At 44.6% G+C, this 21,225-nt stretch overlaps 1 protein-coding gene across 1 annotated transcript in view; it reads right to left on the bottom strand.

Moving 5' to 3' along the window:
• CDC42SE2 (CDC42 small effector 2) overlaps window positions 1-20,944 on the bottom strand; it is a 63,271-nt gene extending 42,327 nt beyond the window's left edge. Inside the window, exon 1 of the mRNA XM_069961675.1 lies at window positions 20,631-20,944. The gene's annotated coding sequence lies outside the window, so the exon portion shown is untranslated. The remainder of the gene's footprint in view (window positions 1-20,630) is intronic.
• Window positions 20,945-21,225: the final 281 nt, after the last annotated feature.

Raw genomic sequence — 21,225 nt, 5'->3', positions numbered from 1 at the left:
ATACATAGAACTATTCATTTTTATAGTCAGTTCACCATACGCCTTAGTACAATGAATCAATGATATAAATGGAGGAGCCGGTGACTCTTTCCATTGGCGTCCGTTCTTCCGGACTAAGTAGATTCCATTACATCCATGTTACAGTAACCGATCATCCATCCACGCTCCAGCTGTAATAACTGGTCGGAGCCCACAGAGCGTACTATTCATCTGGTATACATGTAAGACCAGAGCACATCCTGTGTATAGATGGAAACAAACACTTTCTAATTTTAGGAAATGAGCGCTGCACCAGTGAATTGTATGGCATCCACTAACACAGCCTTAAAGACAATGAGATTTCAGCCTTGGAAATATATCCTTGGGAATACTTACTGTACATTGAGAGGCATGCATTATACATCTAATAGCATTGTCTTTAAACAAAGGCCGGAAAATACAGGTAAACAGTCTGAGTAATGTGCAGAGGAGTGCTGTATGAGAGCTAATACGGATTTTATACTGGGGGGAAACACCAAGTCTATATCAAGTCTCTATCATAACCTCACTAACACGTCACCTAAGAAAGATGCCAACACTATTATATACCTATACCGTGCCTAAGGGCCCTATTCCACCGGACGATTATCGTTCGCATAATCGTTAACGATCTCAAACGACCGCTATTGCGAAAGACCTGAAAACGTTCACTTATTTCCATGGAGCGATAATCGTTACTTATGATCGTATTTGCGATCGTTTTCTCTTCTCTATTGCGTTCGTATCTACTGTGAATGACCGAACGACGTCTTATTCAATGCGAACGATTTGCGAACGGGCAACAATAAAAATAGGTCCAGGTCTTAGGTCGTTTAGATTCGAACGATTTAACGATAATCTGAACGATAATCGTCCAGTGGAATAGGGCCCTTAGGCCTGTATTAGACAATGATTTAGTGATGATTGTAAAGAGCCTTTTACACACACAGATTTATTGGACAGATTTTTGAGACCAAAGCCAGGAATAGAGGAGAAATCTCAGTCTTTCCTTTATGACCTGTTCTCTGGTTATAGGCTGTTCCTGGCTTTGGTTTCAATGATAGGTCTTATAAATCTGTGTGTGTAATCGGGCCCCGGGTCTGTGAAGCACACGTCCCGCAGCAATATGGAGATCACACCGAGCCGAAGAGTAAAAAGCTTAGTCGAATGCTTTTTCTGGCTCTATTGATTGTGGGGTCTAAACACCAAAACTTTGGATGTGTCACTAACTCAAAAGTTTTTTAAATTGACATAGATAATAATAGATCAAATCATCACACCCACACCTCCAGAGACACCAATACATGCAAAAACCACAAGTCTCATATGACCTGGAAACAAGTGGCATATTATTGAATGACAATTTTTGGCATGCTGAAAGAGAACAGTCAGCAAGAAGCAATCAAGTCGTCATTCATAATTTGGTTATAAAACACATTATTGGGCCGCGTTCCCATATATTGGTAGAAGTCATTCCCCATATGGTCCCCAATAGCCGCACAATGTCCTCGTGATTGATAGACAACATTACGTGGCTGTTGGTGACCACAAGGGGAATGGTTTCAGCCACATGCAGTAATGGCCATGTTGGCACACGGTCTTAGCATTATTAAGCAAGTCTCACTATAGCCTTTAGGATCCTTTTACACAGGCAGACAATTGCCCGACACAAGTGCTGATCGACTATGTACAAGATAATTGGCCCTCAATAAAAAAGGACCCTTTGGGATAGTCAAATATTAGAAGTAAAGGCAGGTACAAGTAATTGCTGGACCGTCTGTTTGGCTTCCCATTCATGTCAACAGCACATCCCAACAAATTATAGCTTATAGCCCTGCACAAACAATGCGATCAGCACGATCACTGGGCCTTTTCCACAGGGCAATAATCGCCCCCTTAAGTCAATAACCCTTCAGGCTGGCATTACACACCACTGTGTTTTTTTGGAAAAATACATTTTCTGAGCCAAAAGCAGAAGTGGATCCAGCAACAGGTCTTCAAAAAAAAAAACAACCAAAAAAACAGCAAGTCCTACTACAGACCCGCCATTCTCCAATGAAGATGCATTTCTGCAGTGCTGTCCGTAGCTACAGGTTCTAGCCTATAGAACATATCAATGTAGCACAAATCCTTCATATTTATCATTCCTTTTGAATCCACTCTCTGCAGCGGCAGTTTCCCCCCCCCAAAAAAAAAACTACTGTGTGATGGCAGCCAAAGAGCGCTCACACTACAATGTAAGTGAATGGGGCTTTGAGCAGTTTCACCGTCTCCCATGCTCACTTTTAGCATTTACAGTCATGTACACTTAGCCATTCTCTTACATAAGAGCGAAATGATAGGCTTAAAGTCCGGAGACAATACATCACAGGTGAGCAACCTAAAATATCTTGGTGGCATTATGTGCAGCCAACTACCGCAATAATTTAGTTAATGGGAAAAGTACTATCTATATAATACGCTCACCATATAATTTCATGAAGTGCCTCGCTCTCTTCGGGATTTAATTATTAGGCTTTGTTCTTATATTGTTTTCTATGTCCGTCAAGAGGTATACCGAGTATTCCATGACTCATGCCTCCAACTTATATAGTTATACAGTGGCAAATACAGTTATACCAAATTGTCCCTGTTTATAAGAACACATAATAGACTACCATTTCCCATGAAGTTTAAAAGAAAAGAAAAAAAAAGACGATAGATACTAGCCAGCATATGCAAAAAAAAAATGCTAGGTATATGGGGGCCCACTGACATTGCAAACATAAATTAAAGCGAAAGTGTGATATTATATTAATTATTATATAATATATGTTAAATAAGAGTAAAGAAAAAATGTATACTCTGCCATAGTACAGTAGATCACAGCAATTGGTTACTTATTACTTCTTCTCATGTTACATAACGGCGTCCCTGTGACAGAACTTCCTGGTTTTGCAGTGTCACATGGTGTGTCACAAGCTGTGGCAGCCTGTTATAAGCGACCCACAACTCCTGACATCATAAGATGCTTTGCAGAGCTGGTCAACATCATGTAATATTTTTGTAGTCTACTGTTGTGGTTGGCGGTATGATTTGCCTATATAGTGATACCTTGGTTTAAGAGTAACTTGGTTTAAGAGCTCACAGTTTTTAAAAATTTTGACTTGGTTTAAGAGTATTGCTTTGGTTTAAGAGCTCCCTGTACTGGGTGGGAGTGCGAGTGGAGGAGGGGCATGGTCTGTATAGCATGGTCTACAGCCCTGTACTCTGACCCAGGAAGTCTCCCTCACCTTCCAAATCATAGCAGATCCACTTCAGGCTGGGGCTTACATCAGGGGACAGGACTGTGGAGGTAATCTCTCCATAGCTGTAACCCCTCTCTCCCCGGACAGAGAGCGCTGCATGTATGTGCCCACACATCTGCCCTGTTCATTCCTTCATACTCCCTGCAGTCTCTGTCAGCCCTTGTGTTTCCCATCCTCTCCATTACTGTACAGTAACTTATAATATCACATATTCTGCTGTTTCTGAATGTTTGTTTCATTTGTTTTACATGTTACACAGAATAATAAATCATTATTTTTGGGGTGTTTAACCAATTGTCTGCATTTCTATGATTTCTTATGGGAAAATTTGCTTTGGTATAAGAGTGGATTTGGATTACAAGCATGGTCCCGGAACGAATTATGCTCGTAATCCAAGGCACCACTGTATATCGATTCCTCGTAATACAATGGGCTTAGACGATAATATTTCCAATGCACAATGCTCTTTTCTGGGCTCCTGTAAACAATATTCAGTGTGTATGTCACAGACACTACCGATATACTACATGTACTGCTGTCTAACTAGGGAAAGGAGGTGGAATAACTAAAGACAAGCTGCCTTGTTTAAGACACTTCACTATAAGGACTAGAGCAGGTTATTATACACATTAAGAAATGTGTCGTGAGAGACTACTAATTTTGCAAGGACCTGGCGTCCATCTAAGTTTATAGTCCATGCAATTTCTCCAAAAAGAAAGACTTCCCATCTGCAGACAGCTGTTTTGTTGCCCCCCCTTCAATGCAGAGCAGGGTGTTGGCTGGCTAGTAAGAGGCCTATCGATGTGGGTCAAAGGGATACTAGTTCTCCTCAAAAATGTGTGGAGACTTAAAAGTGTTATGCACCTAAGAGCTCAAAACTAAAATGCTAGTTGGTCTTACCAAGTCCCCCCCTGAGCATTTTGAGCCAACATCTCCGATCTCTCTAGCTGCTGCCATTCTTGAGTTACAAGTTTTTCTAAAAGCCGATCTATATCCAAGATGGCGCCGGCCAGGAGTGTAGGTTTAGATCTCTGCCTGCTCACTGTGAATGAAAACATTCTAGCTCCATCCAGACTCTAAGAACATCTATAAAACTTACAATGTACAGAGCTGTGACACAAAGACAGGTACATGTGCCTACATTCACTGACAGCAAGCAGAGACAGAACAATAACTTTTCATTCTACAGAAACCTAGGCTCAGGGACACATGTAAGTCTATGGAAGCAGCACTTTCACTGGTGAACAGGTGCATAGAGATGATGCAGATGAGGGTTACCAAGGGTTACAAAGTCAATAGACAGCTAACCTGGCCCTCAAAGATGATCACATGTCCTGTGTCTACAAAGGGAGGGGGAAGAAGGAGCAACATGTTGTCAGAGAGGACACAGAGAAGATGATTTTAGACCTCTAGAGCGGGTAAATATGAGAAATAAACAGGGAAAGGGTGCAAAAAAAAGGTATACATGCATAATAGACAAAGGGTGGTATTGGGAAGGGGGATATAATTTAGAATATTGTTTTTGTTACCCAGATAACCCCTTTAAAAGCCACAGAGATAAGCCACCAAGCCAACACCACTCTCTTTACAGAGCTTTTCCAGTGCCTTCTGTAAATGTGCACAGTGTATGCAGTGTGACGTTAGCCTGATTTCCTACCTGTATATCTGTTTTTTTTTACATTTGTGGCCTATTGTCACAGCATTGCTGGCACTGCCAGGTTACTGTACGGATCTATACTGATGAGTTTATTACAATCTTAATATCCAGTGTTTAGTGTCCTATGTGATTTGGTCTTGCTGTGAATACAGGATAATCCTGCAGTCTGAAAACATACCTGTGCCGCATTCACACCATGAAGTCTCCTCTGATCGCTCACAACCCTTGCCCAAAAATAGTGGGATCTAACATGAAAATGGATGAGCTATCTGAAGAATGTCTGGGACCGGGCAGCGGTGCTGAAGTCACACACTGTTCAGCATTGTAAAGCATATAAAAAAGGACATTTTTGGCAGGATCCAGTCTAAATGTGCTTGGCATTGGCAGCGCTTCAGCAGTTGTTAAATGTCTATGGAAGGACCAGGGCAAACATTTCTCTGTACTAACAAAACTCCGGGTGTAATAAAGACATTACCTTGAAGGTCATAGGGTAATAAGTGACAAATTCAGTCTGATCAGCAAATAACTCATGTGATGTCTATACAGGCAAGGAATGAGCAGCTGCAAGAAAAAGCAGGAACAGGCAATACTGAGCGAGAACAAGAAGATCCCTTTTTTTGGTACCGTTGCTTTAGGAAAACCCTCTGACGGAAAACTAGAAGTTACCTAAAATTTAATTAGCAGAATTGTAGACTATGCCATACAACTGCTGAAACTAGTTAAATGGAACCAATTAGCCCAATTGGGCTGATTTATTTCCCTGAACTGCTGTCTACAGCTCCCGCAGCAGCCGCGGCACGTACCGGCCACGGCTGCAGCAGGAGCTTTATACCCGAGAAAAAGGACTTTAATCCCCCAGGCGTGTGACAGGCAGCGGCGAGGAGGTAATCATCTTGGCAGCTCACTGCCTGTATTTACTCGCCGCTCTCTGCCTGTCAGCGCACTCTAAGGGGATAATTGACAGGCAGAGAAGTCCCTTACTGGCCTCTCTGCCTGTCAATCATTCCCCCGAGCGCGCTGACTGACAGAGTGTGGTGACTAGATACGGGCGGGGAGCCACCCATATGACTACTTCCCCGCCGCTGCCTGTCACGCGCCTGGGGGATTAAAGTCTTTTTTTTCCGGGTATACAGCTACTGCTGCAGCCGCGGCTGGTACATGCCGCGGCGGCTACTGCAGGAGCTGTATACAGCAGTTCAGGGAACCATATGAGCCCGATTGAGCTTATTGGTTCCTTTTAAGGGGTTTTCGAGGCACAAATTATTGGTGGCCATTAACTGCTGATCGGTGGGTGGAACAGCTTAAACCTGTGCTGATCTGTGGCAGACGATGCTTTCCAGAAAGCCTGATGGACATAGGCACAACAGTTTGGAGAAGATCAAATTCACTTCCATGGGAGGGTCTTTCAAGCATGCTCTGTGACCTCTGCTGTGACCATCACCTACTGTGAATGCTGAGTTGTATAAATAAAACAAAAAAATAAAATAAAACTGCCTGGTGCAATTGACACCAAATACAGCATTACAGCATGCCACATTTTCAGGGTGTTTCACCACATTCAACAAAAGAGTTGGGCCTAGTTGTTGTTTCAGTCAAAGCGGTGGAGCTTACATATGCATCCCCCCCTCTAGGCCAGCCCATTCCAATGTACGATGATGGGGCAGGCCTAGATGCAGATGACATCACGGAGAGGCAGGGCCTATGGTGTGGTGTGGGCAGGGCGAAGTGGCACAGCGGCCGTGAAGCCCTGCCCAGGTGGCACAATCCACCAACAGTAAAACGCAATTTTTCACTGGACCAAGCACCATGAAATCTATTATAAAGTAAGGTATGAAAACTACAGAATTTAATCTTTACAGCTGTGTAGAGAAGTCCTCATCCAGAAAGGGGGTGACAGTATCACTTTAAAGTGTCCATCTAGAGTTCATCACCCACCTGCAAAGTGCAGGTAGACGCAGTTCATGGTCCGATGCTCAGCAGGTTCTGTGCACAGGCCTTTTCTGGTGAACTGGCCTCATACATTGTAATTACTTACGTATATCATCATTACATTCACACATTTCGTGGTGCATTGTTTCTTTTGGCAATGACTCCAGATAATGTTGGATGATCCAGAACTGTGCAATGGATCAGAATCAGGCCATTTATATGCATTACAAGGACTGCATATGATCCTGCCTTCTGTAAGTCTACTGGGAACTGATTTCCCATACACTGCTATTTCTTATCAGCCGGCAGTAAACAGGTGAAGACAAGTGGAATGCACTCTGCATATAAAGTACCTATTGGCAGAGTGGGGCAGATACTATTCCCACTGCCCGCCCTACCAACGAGCACATTCATCAGGCCGCGGTGCCCTATTAAGATCACACTCACTACGGATAGTAAAAAATAGGCCACGAGCTAAATTTACACAATGGACAAGAAACAGGGACGCTGTAAGACAACAGTAGACAAGAATGACTGAATACGGCCGGCATACTTACTGTTACCATTCACACACAGCAGAAGTGACTTTCCCTCATGTGCTGCTATCTAGAAGCAGTTGCAGAATTCTGACCTTCTGCACAATACTGAGATAACGTCTGACCTCAGGGTCCTATAGAAAAGACAGACAGTGATGGTTTCCTAGAGCCAAGAAGCAATGAAGTGACCCCAGTCTGTGACGTGGCTCCTGTCCAGGCTGGGCACACTGTGCACTCAGGAAGGGACACCAACGTCTTATTGGGGTAAAAATAAACCACTGTTCTGCTTGGGAACAAAGGTCATTACAGATGAAATGCAAGAGACGACAACGGGATTACAACAGGACACAGTCTGTCTGCTATGTCTAGCCACACAGGGCCTATCCCATCACAAATGTACAGGACATACCGAAATAATGTACAAGGCTGTCTACCATAGCAATCATTCACAAAGAGTTACCATTACTACAGAAGTGCTGAGGAACAGTGATATAAGCAAAAGATATGGACTTCAGCTTTTACTTTCAAAAGAGCATAAGAAATGATAGACCAGAGACCAGCCAGGATACTATAGTACTCTGCACCAGTTAGGGTATATTAACATGCAGCAGAACGCATGGAAATCCACAGGTAACATCCTATGCCCATAATTAGCGAGTTTTAATATTCATTTTTTACAATGGACACAGCGCAAAATCTGCAATTAAGTCATCAGCGTCGGATGAACACTATGCAGAAAAACTCCGTGCCTGAATTCTGCTGGTGAATCAATGATAAAATCTGCAGCAGAAAATCCGCAGCATGTATAACTACGTGTAAAGATATTGCAGCATGGCCAACGGGGGACAGGAGCTACTGTTAACCATCTACCCCAGAGTCCACTAACCACATACATCAGGAGCTTACACCACAGCGGACCTGTCCGCAGATTTTTGCTGTATTCCAGATTTCAGCAGCACCTTTCAATAATGCAAAAGTCCTTACACAGATGCACATCTCGCCGGACTGGATCCACATCCGCTAGTAAATTCAATAAAAAGCAAGTAGAAACAGCATTTCAGTGAAAAATCCAACTCATGCCTTCTATTCACCCAGCAATGCTTTGTAGCCACAAATTGGATTATTTTTACCGAGATGCTGTCTCTACTTGCTTTCTATTGGAGCAGCTTTTAAGGCTTCTTTCCCCGAATCAGAAGATATATTTCTCATTTCAATCTGTCACTCCAGCACCCTGACATATAAGCTTTAGAAGTTTCATGCAAATTAGGAGATAAAGCCCATGGAGCGTTCCCCTGGGCTGCAAAAGTCTAGCACCGTTCGCTTTTGCAGCCCAGAGAAATGCCCTGGGGGCTTTACCTCCTAATTTGCATAAGTGCTGGAGCAATAGATTGAAATAAGAGTTATGTCTCCCGATTCAGGGTGAGAAGCCCTTACGTCCACTGCCTTTACTTTATTCTGCTAAAAGCTGCTGACGGGTGCGCTTTAATAGTGAGGGCACATGAGGGGTCGGCATACTGGCCAACTGCTCCCGATACCTCGTCTTAAGGTAGTATTCACATGTGGCGGATTTGTTACAGATTGCAAATCCTTGGTAAAATCAGCAACTCATCTGTAGTGTCTGAACATATACTTCAGATATTAATGTTATATCACAACTTCTCCGTGCAGACCTAATAGGCTACTCACATCAGCTTCCTTTTAACCACCTTAAAGCTAGTTTATTGTTCTGCAGCTGCAACAATATCCCATTCCGACTGCTTATAGGTATCCTCTGAGGCTGTATTCACGCACTGCATCTTTGCTACAATGGCGCTATTTTACTGTGATTTGCTGGCGATTGTTCTCTAACCTATAGCAAGAGTATACAATTCCAATCATGCCTGGACAGCCGAACATGTAATCTCTATTTTAAGCACTGTAGGTCTTCTATCTAACCAGCTTATAAATCAGCCCAGTAATGCTTACATTCCAGCATATTCTACATGTGAAAACCATTTTATATGTTTAACGCAAATATGTGGTGTAAAAACATTCCTTCCCATGTTATTTATACTTGTCTTTAATAGGGAGACACAGGGTATGCGATGGCAGGAGAGATACCAAACAATTCCTTAGTGTACAAGCTACCCGTCAAAAAGGTTTTGTTTTCTTAAAGTGACAGGTACATAATTATTGTGTCATTTATGTAATGTTGCTGAGATGCAGAAAATAAAAAAAATAAATCACTCAAACACATGCATAATTTATTGGGGAAAAAAAGCCATCCAGGTAAACAAAATGGAAATACCATTATTTACTTGAATTGGCAGAGACCTAAAAAAAAATAAATAAATAAAAATAAAGGATAATATTGCTCAATGCCAAGTCATCATTGGAGGCCTGAACGTTAGCACCGACCTATCACAAGAACATGTACAAGCCTAGTCTTTAAAGGGGTTAAGCCAGCATTACAAATACATGCCCACTTTCTTCCGGAGACAGCACCACTGTTGTCTCCAGTTTGGGTGCAGGTTTTGTAACCCAGTTCCATTGAAGTGAATGGAGCTTAAAGGGGTTATCCAGCGCTACAAAAACATGGCCACTTTTCCCCCTCTCTTGTCTCCAGATTGGGTGGGGTTTCAAACTCAGTTCCATTGAAGCAAATGGAGCTTAATTGCAAACCACATCTGAACTGGAGACAAGAGAGGAGGAAAAAAGGCCATGTTTTTGTAGCGCTGGATAACCCCTTTAAATCCAAATCACACCAGAACTGGAGACTAAAGTGGTGCTGTCTCTGGGAGAAAGTGGCCAAAGTTTTTGTAGCTCTGGATAACCCCTTTAAGTCAGATCACCCATAACACATTGATAGGCTAAAAGGGGTTGTCCAGGAAAAGAAAAAGCACAGCTACTTTCTTGGAAAAACAGCGCCACCCCTGTCCTCAGGCTGTGTGTGGTATTACAACTGAGCTCCATTCACTTCAATGGAATAGAGACCTAAACCCAAACTGAGGAGAGATGCTGGTTCTGGAACAAAGCATCCATGTTTATTTGAGGCTTGAAAACCCTCTCACTTACTGTACATATATAAAGCAACCCGGAAACAGATCTGGTTGATTGTAAAGGGATACTCTAGAGAAAACCCACCCTAATAATCTCACTATTCCGACGCATTTGTCGGCATTTAGCGACCTTGTGTTGAACCTATGAAATGCCAATGTGTGAAAGCTACAAACTATGTGAACTATGGCAGCCAAATTATAGAGCAGGTATACAATGCCGCAGAATGCTTCACTTGTAGTCACTGAAATGATGAGGATTAACACCTCCATAAAAGCCTTGTTACAAGTTTATGTAGCGTATGATCATCCTAGCATCAGCCCAGTTTTCTTCTGGTTTATGATGTGCTACAGAGAAATCCATCCATGCTCCGCATACCAAGCTAAAGTTATCAGTATGCTGTAAAACACACCCAGATCCCCAGCCAACGCCGTACATGAAATGAAGCTGAATCACGTATGACCTTATGTACACCACTCACTGCTTTACTGCCAACGCCTGTCAATCACAGGACTGCCAGATAAGTCGCACGTGTCCTACCCTAAACAACTTACAGGCACTTTACAGTGTTTACCTACAGGTCTTAAAGGGGACCTGTCACCCTGGCTGCTGGGGTGAAGCCCGCCCGACCCCCCGGTGGAGCCCCTTATACTTATCCCCCTGTCAAAGTCCTGGTCCTAGACCACGTCCAGTGGCCGAGAAATCCCTGTTGGAAGCCGTGCGCGGGCTCACCAGAGTGGAGTCCGACGTCCATAGAGAATAATTGGAGCAGTCATTCTCTATGGGCGTCGGACTCCTCTCTGGTGAGCGCGCGCACAGCTTCCAACAGGGATTTCTCGGCCGCGGGACGTGGTCCGGGACCGGGACTTTGAGGAAGGGGTAAGTATAAGGGGCGCCACCCCGGGAGGTGACAGGTTCCCTTTAAGTGGTGCTCCTTTTTCTCTACTGTATAGAAAACTGTAATGAACTTACTATATTTTATAGAGATGATTTATCAGAAAATTATACAGATTTGTAATTTACTTCAATTTAAAAAAATCTTCAGCCTTCCAGTAGTTATCAGCTGCTGTATGTCCTGCAGGAAGTGGTGTATTCTTTTAAGTCTGACATGGTGCTCTTTGCTGCCACCCCTGTCTGTGACAGTAACTGTCCAAAGCAGGAAAGTTTTTCTATGGGAATTTGCTACTGCTCTGGACTGTTCTTGTCAAGGACCGAGGTGGCAGCACTGTGTCAGACTGGAAAAATTACACCACTTTCTGCAGGGCATACGGCAGCTGATAAGTACTGAAAGACTTGAGATTTTTTAAATAGAAGTTACAAATCTATATGACTTTCTGACACCAGTTGATTTGAATAAGGATAAGTATCTCTTCAGTAGGGTTCTCAAGAATGGGAGTCCCTTGGCAGCATGGAGCAGCATGCATGTTTAGCCACCACTCTGTATGGGATTTCCAAAGATGGACAAGTACAGTAGTGTGCTCTTCTGTCTTTTACGGTCCCATAGAGTGGCGGCTGAGCGTGCCTGCTAACACTGCATTGACTAACAGAACCAGGGATCCTCATTGTTGTGATTGTTGGGGGTCTGACTGCTGGGACCCCCACCGATCACTAAAACAGGGTTCCCTAGGTCACTGAGTGAATGGTGCGGCAGCAGATAGATGATCTGTTTTACTCTTGGCATAACCCCAGTATTATATGCAGTGCAGGCTCCTTGCATTCAGTCCTGTCCCTAGTAAAAGCTGTAGGACTAAGCATTTGGCCATATCAAATATTATATAAGTACAATGTCATTGACTTGAATAAAGAAGACAAGGCAATGATGGCACACTCGTTAACAGTACCGCGATGGAGTATTCTTGAAAACCTGAATAATGTAGTATATGAGTTGTGATTCATAAATTTGCATTCATAAACAAGGCTTCTCTCACCACCGCAAAACAGCAAGAATGTGCTGTGTGTGAACAATGCCTAGACACCGAGCCTGCCCACAGGAAGACTCCGCTCCACCATAATAAGCTGCCGGGCTCAGTAATTATAAAGGAATATCCCAATAATTATACCGCCATTATAAGTGCAGTGTACAGCCCCTTCCTGGAATAAACACTCAGCTATGTGTGTGCTATCTGCTAGTAAACGCCGATCACACATTGCTGCCTGCTAAGTAATTGCCAGGGTGAAGGGAGCAAACAGGAACCTGCTGGAAGTGTTGTCATAAGGTGTGGTGGCTGCTGAGGTGTTGTTTATGGGCACCCAGCTAGGCCACAATACACAAGTATGTGTCACAGTGTCCGTGCCATGTGAGTCCCGGTGTCATACACAGTCCCAGAAAATAGTGCGGATAAGAACTGGGCAGTGTTAGCAGGTCTGAACAGAGGGAGAAGCACTGTAGTATATACACCAGCACTCCAGAGAGCAAGATGGCTGCCTCTCCACCGTGCTGGCATGAGGAAAACATTAGGGTATTTCCAACCCTGTTATCCCAAATTCATGTGTGTTTGCTATTACAAAACTGCTGCAAATCTAAGGTTGGGTTCACCTAATGTATGTCCAGCAATCTGGCATACATGCCCATACTAGCGTGCAGGTAGCATGAAGTCACCACACAGAGCAGCTCTGCCGGATGGGCCATAGGTTTGGTAACTTGCCGCATTGCAGCCAGTGGGGCAGTGGATGAGATCCTGCTTGTTGCTTCCAGAGTTCCGATTCGGAATGGCTTCGGATCGCTGGACCTTAAAGGTGAACGCAGATCTGCTTAGAATCTCCTTGATGCCATTGAGTAGAACATAAAGAGCACATGATATAAATGCCAGGATCACGGGTCGGCTGTCATTTCTGTTTTTTCTCAGTCAGAATACTTGCATGGGGTCTTGGCACTCTGTGTTTTGTAAGTTAAAAAAGCAAGAAGTAAAATGGCAGTAATATAGGTTATCCCGCCGTCCTCTTAGATTCTGTGCAGATTTTCTATTTCTGTATAGCCAGTTATATTAGTCCCTCAGCATCCTGGGGCTGTGGGAGCCAGGATGGCCATATTAGATGGGGCCCAGCATTGCCAGGGACATAACTGGTTCTCTGTTTTATATATAAAGTGACATTGTGGGATTATAGCTAGTATACAGCAGGCTACCTGTACTGTAATGGACCCCAGAACTACTGAATGCCTCTCAGTCCAGCAGCTCTCTATGTATAAGCTATATACACTATCTAATATGGGCCAAGTGACAGAGGGTATATACAATAAGCCTTAGGACATGCTCTTGGTCCCTTCTCGGACATCAAGTGCTCACCCTGTTCCTCATATAGAAAAGGCTTGTGGTTAAGGTGTTTATGTAATATGATTCATAATAAAGGAGAAATTGCTGGGGCTTTTTTTGTATATTTTCTATGTTTAGTATTCTTTTAAAGGGACTGTCAGACATATGCCAGGAAATAGCTCAACAAGAGGTATGTGACCATTCTAGACTTAGAAGCTGAGACATGTTATCAGAAACTTGTCACATTGACATGCAGTCTAATCTGCGGTCGGTATGTTATAGAGGAGGAGGAGCTGAGCAGATTGAGATATATATTATATATATACACACACATATACACACACACATACATACTGCCAGCTGCAGGATGCAACACATGACACTGTATGGGTATACAGTCTCATACATTGCCAATAGGCTCCCATTTAAGTTCACACACAGCAAAATAATAGCAAAATACGGATGTTATTTTGAGTGAAAAGGTGAAAAAACTGCAGGTTTTTTTTTTTTTTTTGCAAAACCAGGTCATAAACAACACCATGTTTAATATTTTGGAGGTCAAATCAATCAATCTGCTGCACAACAGCAATTCATTCTACACATCTGAGGCTCTCTGTGCACCTATCCCATGGATTTGTGAAAGTCCCTTTCATATGAACATATAACTTGGTATGTGCCCCCTGACCAGTAAGATGTATATGGTACATTCAGAACACATACAAAGTGCGCTTTTCTTTACACTTTCTTCTTCTTTACTTCCAGCTCATAGCAATATTTAACCCATATTGTTTTCCTTCGATACTGTAACCTTTTAGGAGGCATTCACACATTCCATAATTCTGGTCAGTGCACAGAGGATGTGCTATGGACCGGAATCACAGCACTCCCGGCCTCATGGTTCACTGTGATGCTGGGAGTTCCATAGGGAATGCCCCCTACTGTTATGCACAGACTTATGTAAACATTAAACCACTGTAAGCAATATTGTCCTCGTAATCATATATAGTTTGGCGCTTTTTGATGCATTTAGGTCAGGGATGGGGAACATTCAGCTGTTGCAAAACTACAATTCCCATTATGCCTGGACAGCCAAAGCAAAGCTCTAACAGTCCAGGCATGATGGGAATTGTAGTTTTGCAGCAGCTGGAGGGCCAAAGGTTCCCCATCCCTGATTTAGGGGAACAGATCTAGGACCCTCACACTTCACAGTTAGGGAGATCCACTCTGTCAAGTGTCTTTTAAGAACAGATCAACCTCATCATTCTGACTAGATCCAATCCTGTTTTTATTGAGGGAACAAACTATGCGAATGTGATGTGCGGGGGGCCTACTCCTTGTTATATAGAGAGTCCACTATACACTACGAAGCCACAGGAGTTTGTGTGCCGCCATACGGTGCTCTGTCAGTGATGTATATGAGATTATATCTCTGTAATATGGCATGCAGCAGAGCCCGGAGAAATTTTACCTCTGTCAGTTGCCTACACAGAAAATACATGTAATATAGCATGTACTATCGGTTGCAGTCAAGAAAGAAATTTCTTTGGTTTCAACCAAATATGTTCAAAAAATACAAACCTATAGGCAATACAAAAACCACTTGTAAGATTTTTATTTTTATATTTAACAGCAGTATGATGTGGTCTTATTCAGGTACCACTACCCTCTATATATCCTAATGTGGTCTTATTCAGGTAGCGCTACCCTCTGTATATCCTGATGTGGTCTTATTCAGGTAGCGCTACCCCCTGTATATCCTGTGCACATGGGTGACCATATGATTATACCCCAGACCACCATTGCCCACATATTTCTCTCTCTCCAGTCGACACTCTTTCAGCTGAGGGATCACGTATCAGATTAGAGGTGACACTGTTCCGCAGAAGACCCTGAAATCCTTGCAGCGTTTCCAGCTGTTTATTAAGGATAAATTGTTTCCTTGAAAGCTAAAACGCCTGCCTCAGCAACCTACAGAGTGAGCTAGTGCAGGAGCGAATGCAGCAAGTCTACAATGACTTATAGTGCACGGACATGATCTATGCCTGCACTGCTACTGACACACTGATATTACGGCTTGTGCTGCGGCCGGCCGTACACTGCAGTGACATGGGCGGAATGTATCATTGTTCTACACCTTGGATAATGCATATATTGGTCACTAGCACGAAGACCTCAGTTATAAAGCAGTGTGCAACTTCACAATAACTAAGGTTTAAATTGTGTTGGAGATCTTTGCTTTCATTTTCTGTAAAAATTGAATAGAAATAAAATCCAAGTACTTAAAGGGGTTTTCCATATTAAATTACTCCTGCGGATAGGGGACAAGTATGAGATCACACAGGGTCCGACCTCTGTGCCCCGAGTCGGTGTGTGACCAGCAGCTCCATTGAGCCACTGTAATCGTGCGCTGTACTCTGCTCTCTCTGCTTCTCATAGAGAATGAATGGAGATGCAGGTCACAAGCCGCCCCCTGGCTTCCTTCATAGCAAAGGAACAGAGAATCGGCGAACCCCTTCAAAAAAAAAAAAAAGATCATCATAAGCATCAAATATGAACATTCCGTTAAAGGGGTAGTGCGGCACTAAACAATTATTCACTAAATAACACACATTACAAAGTTATACAACTTTGTAATGTATGTTATGTTAGTGAATGGCCCCCTTCCCCTTGTTTCCCCCCACCCACACTAGACCCGGAAGTGTAGTGCTCTATACTCACCTAATTCGTGTCGACCCCCGTCCGCCATCTTGTGACAATGATGTCATCTTCGGGCAGCCGGCCGAACCGCTCCATCCGTCCCTCATGCCGGCCCCCCTCTGCCGCGTCATAACTGTGCTCAGCCGCGATTGGCTCAGCCCAGCTGAGCAGCTGATGACGCGGCAGAGGGGGGCCAGCATGAGGGACAGATGGAGCGGTTCGGCCGGCCTCCCAAAGATGACATTATTGTCACAAGATGGTGGACGGGGGTCAACACGAATCAGGTGAGTATAATGCATCACACTTCCGGGTTTAGTGTGGGTGGGGGGGAAACACGGGGAAGGGGGCCATTCATATACATAACATACATTACAAAGTTGTAATGTACCCCATTTAACGTCCGTATTTAACGGACAGAACAAGGAACGTGTGAATGCAGCCTTAGTGAAATTCTAGATCTCCATTACTGCAGGGGAAATCAATGAGGTATTTTATTAGTACTGTGATGTAGGTATATCTGACACGGAGTAATAAGTGACACTGACAACCTCACTACACAGAGCTAAAATAAACCGGGCCAGCTGCACATACACCTGATTTTATTTACGGATATTTTTTTTTAAATAGAAATTTATGGCTAATAAGCCAAGTGGGTGTTACCAGATGGAGGCATGTTTTTAAACTTTATGACACTATCCAATCAGTGTAGGGGACACACCACCAACTGGTAACACCCACTTGGCTATTTAGTCATACAATTCTAGTAACAACAACAGGTTAATGGCACCTCACGTAACTAAAAGAAACGATGCCCCGAATTGATATTACTAATGGTGCGTTTATACAGAGATTTATCTGACAGATCTTTGAAGCCAAAGTCAGGAACAGACTATAAACAAGGAACAGGTCATAAAGGAAAGACCGGGATATACCCTTTATTCAAATCCATTCCTGGCTTTGGCTTCAAAAATCTGTCAGATAAATCTGTCTGTGTAAACGCACCATAAAAGAGGCAGGTCAGGAGGGATGACACGTCCTCTATGAAGATATGTTCCTCTTACATAAAGGGCAATGTGTGACCCACGTTTGACACGTACTATTACAACCCCTCCTTTCCTTCAGCTGCAAGAAAATGAGCATGTAAACTTCTCTAGAAATGGAAGAGACCATTCTAGAGTCAATAAGAATTCCGTCTGTTTACACTATATACAGTTCTAGAACAAACCAGGCAGATACTTGGGTATCAGCGCCGACTACCCAGGGAAGATTTTCTTCAGGAAATAGTTTTTGTACGGAAGACTACGGAATCCCTTTGGGGACAAGCAGATTATTGATCACTTATATCCATGAAAATGACAGTATTAGACACAGAAAGCCAGCACTCATCTATGGCAAGCTCAGTAGAGGAGAGTCTAGATGTCCTTTAGGTCTATGGGCACATCACTACATCTTGGCGGCTACTGATGGATTGGTGGTCCGGTATAATACGCTTGTGCCATGGCCGGATGGTCCGACCCATGTCCCCAGCACAAACTTACAGAAAAGGCCTGTGGGGTGAGCGAATATTTAGCAACTAGACTAGGGATGGGACAAGTTGGGCGCTCACTTCTTGTACCTGTATTCACCAGCAAACGGATACTCCTCAAAAAGTATAAGGACATATTGGTCACCAACACGACGCGGTGTTAAAAGGTTTAAGAGGCCACAAACCCACCCATAGATCACCTAAATAACCCTCTCAGGAGTGAATGAGGTGGTTTTAGTAGTCCTAATAACTGTATGGACGCACTATTATTAGATGCAATATATGACTGTGTGCCTGAAGACGCTGACACCCATAAGGAAGCCACACACAGCAGGTTTTTTTTTGGGTTTTTTTCAGAACACACCACTGCAGTTATTGAGCCAAAATGATTCAATATCAGGGTGCATTCACACATACAGGATCTGCAGCAGATTTGATGGCGCAGATTTGAAGCAAATCAGCAGTTTCTAATCTGGGCCATCAAATCTGCTGCAGATCCTGTGCGTGTGAACATACCCTAAGGAGGTATTCTGCCCTAATAGTATTGTTTCTAAGAAAGCATACATGCCACACAAAGTGCCTACATCTCTGTACTGAAGGATATATAGAACCTTGTATAACAGATGTATAATGATGGACATTAGAAGAAAAATACAACAGTAACAGAGTCATGTGTGAACTGAGACATGTCACATCACAGGTGAGGGATTTTAATCAGTGAATGCCCCCTAGTGTAATATGGGCATGTACATGGTGTTACTTGTGTAATCCCATTCTGACCATAGGTGTAATAACCCAAACTAGCAGCATCATAGGGGTCTACAACACTGCTAGTTTTATCACTAGACCTAGGCATCACAGGGGTCTATAACACTAATGGTTCTATCATCAGCCCTCGGCATCACAGGGGTCTATAACACTGCTAGTCCTATCACTAGACCTCGGCATCACAGGGGTCTATAACACTAATAGTTCTATCACTAGACCTCAGCATCACAGGGGTCTATACCACATCTAGTCCTATCACTAGACCTCGGCATCACAGGGGTCTATAACACTGCTAATCCTATCACTAGACATCAGCATCACAGGGGTCTATACCACATCTAGTCCTATCACTAGACCTCGGCATCACAGGGGTCTATACCACAGCTAGTTCTATCACTAGACCTAGGCATCACAGGGGTCTATACCACAGCTAGTCCTATCACTAGACATCAGCATCACAGGGGTCTATAACACTGCTAGTTTTATCACTAGACCTCGGCATCACAGGGGTCTACAACACTGCTAGTTCTATCACTAGACCTCGGCATCACAGGGGTCTATACCACAGCTAGTTCTATCACTAGACCTAGGCATCACAGGGGTCTATAACACTAATGGTTCTATCACTAGACCTCGGCATCACAGGGGTCTATAACACTGCTAATCCTATCACTAGACATCAGCATCACAGGGGTCTATACCACATCTAGTCCTATCACTAGACCTCGGCATCACAGGGGTCTATACCACAGCTAGTCCTATCACTAGACCTCGGCATCACAGGGGTCTATACCACAGCTAGTCCTATCACTAGACATCAGCATCACAGGGGTCTATAACACTGCTAGTTTTATCACTAGACCTCGGCATCACAGGGGTCTACAACACTGCTAGTTCTATCACTAGACCTCGGCATCACAGGGGTCTATACCACAGCTAGTTCTATCACTAGACCTAGGCATCACAGGGGTCTATAACACTAATGGTTCTATCACTAGACCTCGGCATCACAGGGGTCTATAACACTGCTAATCCTATCACTAGACATCAGCATCACAGGGGTCTATACCACATCTAGTCCTATCACTAGACCTCGGCATCACAGGGGTCTATACCACAGCTAGTCCTATCACTAGACCTCGGCATCACAGGGGTCTATACCACAGCTAGTCCTATCACTAGACCTCGGCATCACAGGGGTCTATAACACTGCTAGTCCTATCACTAGACATCAGCATCACAGGGGTCTATAACACTAATGGTTCTATCACTAGACCTCGGCATCACAGGGGTCTATCACGCTGCTATTAGACCTGCAGTTGGGCCAGGTGCATATAACATGTATACAGCAATGCATCCATATAACCCCGACCTTAGGCTACCATTGGCAGTGACTGCATGCTACCATCAGAGGCCGGCCATCTCTATAGGCACCTGTTCACACCCCACCATAGTGATGGTGGTGACCCCATGTAGGACAGGGGCAGCTGTGATTGCAAGGGAGGTCACCATGTCCGGACCGGCTGTATATTCTCCGGTAATACGGTTATGGCCTGTGAGGGGGCAGCCCAGGCTATGAATGACACAGCACCGCCAGGTAACACAAGTGCCCACCTACCCATCCAGGCTGGTACAGCTGGCAGACAATGCCCTGCAGCAGGTACCTGTACACTATATACCTCCATATGCCCCCATATACCGCTGCATGCCCCCCATATGCTGCTGCATGCCCCCCCATATACCGCTGCATAGCGGCCGGGGAGGCGGCTGCCGGTGCCCGCACTGGCCTGGCACAGAGCTCCCGGTCCTGGCCGGTGACAGCCGGGATGGCAGCAGTGATGGCAGGAGATGCTCCGCCGCCCCCGGTATACCTCCTCCCCCTCCGGCTGCTGCAGGGTTGATCGCTGCCGCCCGCCGTGCACTCACCGGTTTCCCCGTTGCCTCCTCCGGTCCCCGCTCCCCTGTATCTCGGAGATGGATGGACCGCGATCCCCTCGGCTACTCCCGCTCCTCTGCTTCCACAGATCCGGGTCACCTCCCGCCCTGCCGGTCAGCCAACACAAACAGGAGCGGCGATCGGAGGTGGCCGGGCTCTCCCGGGACACGGCGGAGGGCGGGAGGGCAGATAGCAGCGATATGTAGCGGGAGGAATGAGAAGAGGAAGTGAAGATGGCTGCTGAGAAGAACTGAATGGCTTCACATCTCCCCCTCCCTCCTCGGCGTGTGAGTCAGTGTGTGAGCGATCAGGCTGCAGAGCCGCTGCCGGAGGAGGAGACAAAGCCGGGGCCGGGCAGCACCTCACACCGAGCGGCCACAGGTGGCGGCACCGGGCAGCGCAGCCGGGGGACCGGGGCGTATACGGGGCACAGCATACATAGCATGTTATAGGGGGCACAGCATACATAGCATGTTATAGGGGGCACAGCATACATAGCATGTTATAGGGGGCACAGCATACATTACATGTTATAGGGGGCACAGCATACATAGCATGTTATAGGGGGCACAGCATACATAGCAT

Source organism: Dendropsophus ebraccatus, chromosome 3 (genome assembly GCF_027789765.1).
Source record: "Dendropsophus ebraccatus isolate aDenEbr1 chromosome 3, aDenEbr1.pat, whole genome shotgun sequence".
In the NCBI taxonomy this organism is placed as follows: domain Eukaryota; kingdom Metazoa; phylum Chordata; class Amphibia; order Anura; family Hylidae; genus Dendropsophus; species Dendropsophus ebraccatus.
The sequence above is the reverse complement of the archived record's forward strand: the minus strand, read 5'-3'. Positions and strand labels throughout refer to the sequence as shown.